The sequence below is a fragment of the Pinus tabuliformis genome, chromosome Q (genome assembly GCF_031772625.1).
Source record: "Pinus tabuliformis cultivar Carrire ecotype Pingquan chromosome Q, CPIR1, whole genome shotgun sequence".
In the NCBI taxonomy this organism is placed as follows: domain Eukaryota; kingdom Viridiplantae; phylum Streptophyta; class Pinopsida; order Pinales; family Pinaceae; genus Pinus; species Pinus tabuliformis.
Genome location: NC_142296.1, coordinates 269,965,031 through 269,973,474, shown reverse-complemented (window position 1 = coordinate 269,973,474; position 8,444 = coordinate 269,965,031).

Below are 8,444 nucleotides of genomic sequence, written 5' to 3'. Positions count from 1 at the left end.
CAGGTGTGGGGCACCCATTGTTTTGGTGTCCAGGAAATCCTATCACTTTAGCTTGTCTAGGGGTGCAGATATTAATAGTAGAATAGAGTTTCATGCTCTATGGGGGTTATTGCAGTGTGCTAGTTGGATGAAAATAAAGGAGATGGTGTTTATTGATGACTTCAATTTAGTAATTGAGTGGCTACAGGGGAAATATACTTTTGGCCCACTATCTCTAATTGTAATCAACATATCAAATAACTAATGAAATATTTTAAGAACATACCCTTGTCCCACATATATAGAGAGAAGAACATGGTGGCCGATCTCTTGTCCAAAGGTGGGTGCACTATTCTAGGTTTTATATGCTATAACACCTTTTCCGAAATTATTCTTCACAAATATGGATTTTTCTTCCTATAAATGTCAACATTATGGTTTCTCCTCTTTTTCTCTAATTGCCAAACAACATTTTCTGGTCATTTTCCTTTTGCAGGGTTACAAATGAACTATACTGCGATCGAAGAGGACCTAGCTCATGGTACCTTATGAAATATTTTATGGAGACAGAAAGATGCAACATCCTTGAATTTATTACACTAATTGTCTTTTGTTTATTCTTTTCCATAACGACTAAAATATCAGGTGTTGTATGGAGACACTTGGTTTTTCTCTATTGTATGGGAACATTGTTTTTTATTACCAATTAGAGTTGTCTCAAACTGGGTCAATTTTTTTCTTCTTTTTATTTTTAGTGTTTAGCAACATGATCTTAATTTCTAGATTTAGTAGCAAAACGTACTCTAGGAAAAATATGATACTATGTAATGATAGGAAATAAATATCTATGGTAATGTAACTACATTTTTTTTGTTTGAAAAAAAACACCTTCTAGTTTTTCTTAATTTACATTGTCAATCACATGATCTCTATGTCTATCTTCCTCCTACTTCTAAATTCCATGATTGTGAACAAATTGAATTGGGAGGCATTTCATTATGTCCATATTCTTATAACCTCCATCTAGGTTGGTGTCCATGTGTATATAAGCATGGTGTGACACCTAGCCTACATTATATCCTTGTTGGAGGATAAATATGGACTGGCCTCCACACAAAAGAGAAATAATATCATTATGGGAAATCAGATCCTAACCTTGGTGCTCGAAATTCTTTACCTCATATTTGTTGGGATTATCTGATGGTTTTTCAAGTATGTTTTCCTCCATGGGAACAACCATAGTGTTGGCACTGTAGTGAAAGGAATTTATGGCACCATCCCTATTGGATTTTTGTGTTTGATGGGGTTGTTGACACAAATCATCTTGTAATTTGTGTGAAAATATTACGACCATGAAATCATAGACAAATCCTCTTTGTCAAATTACCTGGAAGTTTATCATGGTGACTATGTGCATCTTAAGAGATATTATATTTGTTAAATTCACATGGAATGTAAATAGTAAAGGTGGACGATAAAAAATTGAATTCATTATTATTGACATGATATACATTTATATTACATTTTTGTGACTATTCGGTTCCACATCCCAAGGTCTCTTGGACTCTCATGGCTATTCACATTCTACACCAACCCATAGAAGATTAGGTGTCCAACATTCCCCCGCCCCTTAATCCGAAGGGGTATGTATGAGTCCAAGAAGAGATATGTAATACAAAATGTGAAAAAATGCATGGTAGCACTAGGCTAAATGTACTCTCTGAAATGTTGGTATAAGGGGGGTGGTTTAAGGATGACCACCAAAACTGGAATGCTTAGTGTGTTTCTCGAAACTCTTCCAAGTTTGGTATGAATCCTAGGTCTTCTGTTAGAGGAAGTGATCGTGATGTTTTGAAGAGGGAAACCTTAAACCATGAAAGGCGGGTCTCACCCCGCATAAAATGGAGAACCTCAACCTGAAAAGGGAGGTCTCAACCTGTGATGGTTTAGCGATTACCAACAACTCTAGAATTCTTAATGCAATTCTTGGAACTCTTCCAAAACTAGCAAGAAGCTAAAGTCTTCTGCTAGAGGAAGTTTCCCCAATTCTTTGAAGAGGTGTCACCAACTAAAGTCATGCTTAGTGGCATCTTTGTCTCTGACTACAATTCTGGATCTGGTATGATAGGTTGTGGCTCAAGCTCGCTTGATGTGGCTTTGAAGCTTGTAGATGAGCATCATTTCCCCCCCCATTAGATACAAGGTGGGAAGATGAAGAGATATCAACTGCAAGGCTTTTCAATATTCAAGAGCAAATCCTATTGTATGAGAAAAATATCCTCTTGGCTATTGAAGCCCATTTCCAAGAAGTGATCCATCGAGTATAAATCTTTGTACTTGAAGGAGGTTTGTTTCTAAAGCATCTTTTTGAAGAATGACTGGTTTTATGATAGTTCTTACATGGATGAAGATCAAAACAATGATATTTAATGTGACCAACTTGGTCATAGTGTTGGCATTTCACCATCTGTTGTTGTTGTTGTGGAAGAGGGGTAGAATCTGGAATAACTAAAGGTGAACTGACATGAATGAATCCAGGCCTCTAAAACTGGATGGTCTTTGAGTAATCTAGAATATTAAAGGAAACCTCGTTATCATATCCAATTCCTATTCTATGCTTGTTGTGGATAAGCTCTTCCTAAGGTCTAATGATGGGCTTGGGAAGTGCAAACTGAACTTCTGCATCTCCATGTACAACTGTTGCTTCATTGGGTACTAAATCTGAATGAAATTAAAAAATATTGACTTGCTGCTAATGGGTGGTTGTCTCAATGTTCTGAACAAAAAACGGTTGAGAATCATGTCTATTTCTATGTAGCTCTTCTTACTGGAATTGAGATTCGAGCTGCAAAAAATCGATTTTCTCATGTCCATTTTGCAGACAAATTTTAATATCAGAAAATGTATCATACCTAATTTTTACCATTCCATCAATAGTAGAATGAATTAGGATATTTAACAACTCTAATGTATCATCAATTCTATCCATTATCTCAGCAAAGAAATGAAGGCTCAACAATCCTAGTGGAGACCGTAGCAAGGCTAGACAAACCTTAACTATTAAAGATTTCAAAAATGAAGAATACTAGTTGTGCATCAAACCATCATTGAATATATAATGCAAGCATAAATTTTCTTGAATCATTTAGTGATGCCACCAAGTGTCCTTCTTTAGTCCTCTACATGAAATAGTTCTCATATCTCGAGTAGTATGAGATTCACTACTTTAGTTGATAACTTTAGTTTGCTACATGGAGCAAAAATTACAATAAATAAATACAGATGTCCTTGTGTAGGAAATACAACTGTGCTATGTTCCTCCCCATGAAGTAATTCATATCCCCTCGCCTTTGACCAAGCCTTCTCGACAACTGTAGAGATTAAATTATATTTTTTGATTTGGGTCAACACACATAATAGAAGGAGAAACTCATTGCTTCATTCACCGTTCCTGCATTCAATACAACGCCAAACTATTTTGAATTCCCTTCAACCTTCCAATCTTCAGGAAAAGTGACTGTAATTGTGCCCAAGCATGAACAGATCCAAAATATCAGGTTGGATTTTAAGAATAACATGCATTTTAATTACAGCGAGTTCCATTTGTGGTAGAAATAGCAACTTTAATGGCGAAAAGTGCCACAGCTCCTGTGGAAATATAATCCTGTGTTATAAGAAAAATGTGAAGGGATCCAGCGTTTTCCTCCTTCTGACTCCTCATGGGCTGTTTCTGGTCCAAGATGTGGACTACAAATCAAAGACTATCACCATTAGGGATTCTGCAAAGTCTGTTTGTTTTTCCCTAAAACCTATACCGCAACAACGTCATTCAACATACATTGTGTCCAAACTCCATATATTGTGTGTGTAGTGGCACTACTGTCTCACCATCCGAGATTCAATGCCATATTATAATAACAACCAATGTATGCAAAGAATTGGAGACTAAACCAACACTTTTCTTTCAAATTCTTCAATGTTGCATTGAAAGCATAATTTCAAACACACGTTCCAGCATTTGTTCAATATAGCACCAACTATTTTCCTCCGCTCGAACAAGGAGGGAATATGCACAAAAAATGCACACAAAGGCTACATGACAACATACCAACAAATAACATGGTTACCCACAGGGCAAACTAAATTTTTTAAAGTTTGTCTTCTATGCGCAAATACTCGCCAATATTAGACTGATGGTAAGAAACAATTGCATTAGGGTCAAGCTTTCTACAGTCCTGAGTAGATTTGGAAGCCACGCCAAACCCTAAACCTCACAAATTATTTTCTACCCATAGTGGAATCGGTTTTCCTGTTCTCCATAATCCATTTTAGACAGCACCTAATTCGCCAAATAACGTTATTTTACCTAGATTTTGAGAATTTTATCTTCAGGATGAGACCTCTAGACGAGCAGGAAATGACCACAGTCTTTGAGAAACTCCACAAATTCATGGGCACAAACCTCAAGCACATAGTGGAGTGCTCTTCATGTCAGAACCACAATCGGAGTGGGAGGAGTCTACCAGTGGTGTAGAGAGTCGATGGAGTATGAATCGTTGTGGGAGCAGATATAAAATCAGTGCTGCGAGCAGAGTGGTATGGGGAGAGTAGAGTGGTATGGGGGACTGGTTTTATGTATGAATTGGTGGAGGACGCAACTGGTGTGCTTAAACAAACCAATGTTAATATATTAAAAAAATATTGATGCAACGGACATCGTTCACCACGGGTATTACAGTGGGAGAGTGGGTATCAACACACAACTTTCAACACATTAATACCACATTAAAAACCGAGCCTTTACAACCAAATCCTTCCAAATTCATCTCGGCACTTAATACTTCAAAATACACAGAAAATACCTTAATCTTCATAGCTTTCTACAGCATTCCCACCAAGTTGCGTTCATCATGGAAAACAACGTTCAAGAAACATTCATTATAATGCTTGGGCATTTATAGGCATAGGTGTGGATGCCAATTGAGTGGCTCAAATCATGTCATTATTCATAACCCAAATGGAAACCAGAGTCCACGGCACAGGATAGAAGAGGAGTTAAAAGGCAGAAAATTTGGGACAAAATATGGCAAAAAATGCTAGTGTAACGCTTGGAAAAGGTTTGAAATTCTTAGGAAAAAACACTAATATAGAAAATTATCATAGAAAAATGACATATACTAATAGTGCTCGTAAATTATCTGAGCCGTATCGGAATTTATTTTAAGAACTATATGTAGTTGCAGCATAAAAATCAACAAAGAATCACATGAAATGTTAATAGGGATGGCAAATAATAGGTGGCAGGACAGGTTGAAGTGGTAGATTTTCTATTCATAGGGAGGTCTAAGATGCTGACAAGTTAGAAAGGTTGAAAGACTTAGACAATGAGGGCTATCACACGGAATGAGTCAATCTTGCAGACAAGATAGACCTTCCTAGAATCTAAAGAAAACCTAATGACAAGCAAACCAATCACACACTATCTTTCTCTAAATATGCTTTTATAAACAAAGGAAAACAAGTGTTTTAAGGTCTACCTTAGGTCCTACAAAAGTTTGTGGAAGCCTTCGCTCCTTCGATCCAAATGAGCTCCCTTGTTGCAAATATGCAAACACAAACAAGCAAACAAATTAAATAGCACCTGAAAAGCCAATATCATAAAACATATTTAACATGAAAGTCAAGGAATTCATGAAACAAATAACATGAGAAAATTTGTTGAGAAAAATGATTTTGATTGTATTAATTCAAAAGAAGAAGAACATTACAACCTGTGCCTTGACGATGTACAAGCTCCTCCCAGGGTTGAGCAAGAAGTCTCCTCTACTTTGACAAGTTTCACTCTCTTCCCAATGAAGCCAGAAAGGTATGTGATCTCTCCTCTTAAGCTCAAATAGGAAGACTTAATTTCACCAACATTTACCCTAAAAAATATTCAGCTTCTAACCTCCCTAACAACCAGCCCAATGCCTGAATTTATAGTGCAATGGAGGGAAGTTACTAGGTCCTCCTTCAAAGGGATAAAGCCCTCCTTTAAAGGGATAGATCCTCTCATCAAGGGATTAGATCCTTCTCTTTTCGGATGCATGAACCACCTAAGAGCAGCCAATCCACGTCAAAATTCCTTCTAGAATCATCTAGAATTAACCCAAAGTAAGTCTTTTACAATAAACTTGCACCTTTTTGACTTTCAAAGGGGTCCGCACCCATACCTTTAGGGACAGAGCGGGGAGGTCTGCGGTTTTTTTAAACAAAAGGTGCGGGACCACAGGAAATAGTGAGAGAAAGTGCGGAACCAGAGTTTTATTGATTTTCAATGTCTTTCCCTCAATTTCAAAGCTTGACTTGAAGAGCTGAGGCCTGAGACTTGCTTAGGAGGACAGTACGAGTGATGATAGAGCCATACTGACTGAAAATAATCATGGTGACGATATTTTTGTGTAACAGATTGCCCCCTAAAGTGCGAATTCTGTAGTAGATGAGGATTTTATTTATCATTTAGGAAGAGTGAAGTACTTTATCATTTCGAGGATCATCTTGTGGAGAGCCCGGTTGGAACCTGTGAAAACATTCAATGCAAGATACATATATGAGAACATATCATCGCTGAAGTAGGCATTCCCATACTCAGATCAAAAATGGCTTAGAAAACTAACTATTGCTTCGATATAGGAATGATCTTGTAATACATCGCAAGTATAGACTCATGTGGACACAGTATCGACACAACCATCTGTTTATGAATAGTCCATTATATAATGAATACAAAATTCCTCACAACCTGGATTGTGGAAACTAGATCTAAGGTCTTCATTTCTACTTCCCGAAACAATATGATTCTATCCATGCGAATGAATGTGTTGATGTCGAACATGGTAGAAACCACTTGCTTACCAGTCAATGATGTAAAATGTTAACAAATGTGAGAGAAACCACCAGTGATGTCAATGGCTCTAAAAGTAGCCAGTACAATCCATCAGATGTGAATAAATGTGTTGATGTCAAACATGTCACGACCTTTGATCGAACGTCTATGATGCAACCTGTCATCAAAGGCGAGAAACCTGCCATTGAGGCATGCAGATCCCAAGGTATTGATGATTTCTAGATCATCTTTCTAGATAATGAGCTGAAGTCGATAGAAAGTGATCCGTCGCAGGAAAGCCCACAACACGAAATCATAGATCAAGTTGAAGAAATTTAGTTGCAAGGATTGACTCAGCGATGGTCAAGATGGATGACAGATATTTTGCAGATGAATGGCTTATTGGCAGTGACCTCTTGAACACATAACGACATGACAGATGGCTTGGTGACAATTGACCCAAAGTTAATACCCAGAAACCGACTGAAATCTTTCAATGTGGTTTTATCAACTGTTAGGCAAAGGATTTCCCAACCCAGGTGAATAAAAGTGTCGTGTTCAAGAGTGGTTACAAAGTATGACAAACAGGCTCATTTTTCTCTCTTTTCCCCCACCATTTCTCGCAAGTACCTCTTTATTTTTGACAAGCTTGAGGAGGATAACATTTTCTTGATTAAAATCTCATCCTTTGGATGAGTCCAACTTAGTTTAAATTTGAACCCTAAGAAGGAGTGGTTTGTTCCTGTTTGTAATTGAACAAGTCCTTTACTGTGAAATTTTAACGAGTCCAGTATAGGAGAAACTCGACATTTTTCAATTTTTAGAGAGTCTGAAAAAACTTAAGACGACTCCAAGGATAACCTTTTTCGTAAATTTGTGTCTCCCAAGCCCAAAAAAGTATAAAATAATACTTGAGAGAACCGCTTGATCTTTTACGACCAAGGAGTACTTTTCGTAATTAGTGCCCTTGACCTGAAAAAGTAAAAAAATGATCAACAGCATGTCGTTTTATAACCAATATCGAATTTGAAACGACAAAAATCCGGAAATCTTTTCATGTTTTTACAGTCAGAAAAGAGTTGTAAGTGGACCGTCTTTTAATTCTGTTTTAACGAGTTTAAAAGAAAAACTCGGCGATCTTTTCATGTTTTAGGAGTTAGAGAAGAGCTTAAAGGTGACTCTAAATGTTTTTTCGTCGAAAATGATAGAGTTCGCCTGAATAATCCGTTATCCTGAACAAAAACGCAAACATTACTCATACCTGTTTGAAATGGATAAAAATGTTGCAAAAATACCTTTCCAAAGTGAAACATAAACAAATTTGCAATTTATTTACTCAAAGAACTTATAAAAAGGGCCTTCGTCAATTCATTTTTACCGTTTGAGTTTTGGGTGAGAAAATAGTGCTTTTGTTCAGAAAACTTCCCGTGAGGAATGCAGAAAATTCAACCGTCGGAATCGAACGACGTCTTCTCCAGGTAATCCATATCATCCTAATCTTCATTTTTAACTGTTTCATTTCTTGTTTTAGGCTTTCATTTCTTTTTTTGGAGGGTTTTTAGGCTTAAAACCCATGCGCGGGGGCCATAGGTGTACCACT